The 887-nt window shown below is 38.3% G+C and overlaps 1 non-coding gene across 1 annotated transcript; it reads left to right on the top strand.

Annotated features, from left to right (window-relative positions):
- The first annotated feature begins 663 nt into the window (after positions 1 to 663).
- LOC131183676 (small nucleolar RNA R71) lies at positions 664 to 770 on the top strand. Its single transcript, XR_009151715.1, has one exon. It is a non-coding gene; the product is annotated as a small nucleolar RNA R71 (small nucleolar RNA).
- The last annotated feature ends 117 nt before the right edge of the window (positions 771 to 887 follow it).

The raw sequence follows: 887 nt of genomic DNA, 5'->3' as shown, positions 1-887 counted from the left end.
TTTTGATTGGCAAGAATCTGTTGCAATAAAGCTTCAGTGGTGGAATTTCGTTCTTGCTGTTTTGGTGGGGGGTTCATATTTTTCTGCTGAAAATTGGGCAATGGTTGCCTATTTTGCTGATATGGAACTTGACTTTGCTGTTGTGGTTGAAAATTCTGATTTTGAACTTGATTTTGCTGATTGCCCCATGAAAAGTTGGGATGATTCCTCCAATTTGGATTATAAGTTTGAGAATAAGGATTCCCCATTTGCTTGTTTCCATAATTACCAACATATGCCGCTTGTTCTCCATAATCTACTCCACAGCTGGTAGTTTCCTCTGCATAAGCCACTTGTTGTGAACTTCCAGCTGATGATGTTGAACTAACCAACATACTCAAATCTTCCATCTTCTTAGCAAGGACATTTGTAAGTGCATCAAACTTTGCATTAATCATGTTGAATGGATCAAGATCATACATCCCAGCAGCTTGCCTTTTCTGAGTTGGAGCTGGTCCTCTTGGACTACTCCAAAGATGAGTATTCTTTGCAATTTTCTCTAATAACTCATAAGCTTCATCTTCATGCTTAATGATGAATTCTCCTCCTGTTTGAGCATCAATAATTCCTCTGATTGCAGGAGTGACATTTGTGTAGAAATTCTGATTTATCATCCATTTTGGAATGGCATGATGTGGGCATAATCTTTCCAATTCCTTCCATCTCATCCATGATTCATAGAGAGTTTCATCTTCTCTTGGTCTGAAAGATGTCATTTGAGTCCTCAGCTCTTGAGTTTTTCCAGGTGGAAAATATTGTGCAAGAAATGCATCAGTTAGTTGCTCCCAATTTGTAATGGAGTTGTGAGGTAAAGAATCAAGCCAATCCAATGCTCTATCTTTCAAAGA

The sequence above is a fragment of the Hevea brasiliensis genome, chromosome 9, assembly GCF_030052815.1.
Source record: "Hevea brasiliensis isolate MT/VB/25A 57/8 chromosome 9, ASM3005281v1, whole genome shotgun sequence".
NCBI lineage: Eukaryota > Viridiplantae > Streptophyta > Magnoliopsida > Malpighiales > Euphorbiaceae > Hevea > Hevea brasiliensis.
The sequence above is the reverse complement of the archived record's forward strand: the minus strand, read 5'-3'. Positions and strand labels throughout refer to the sequence as shown.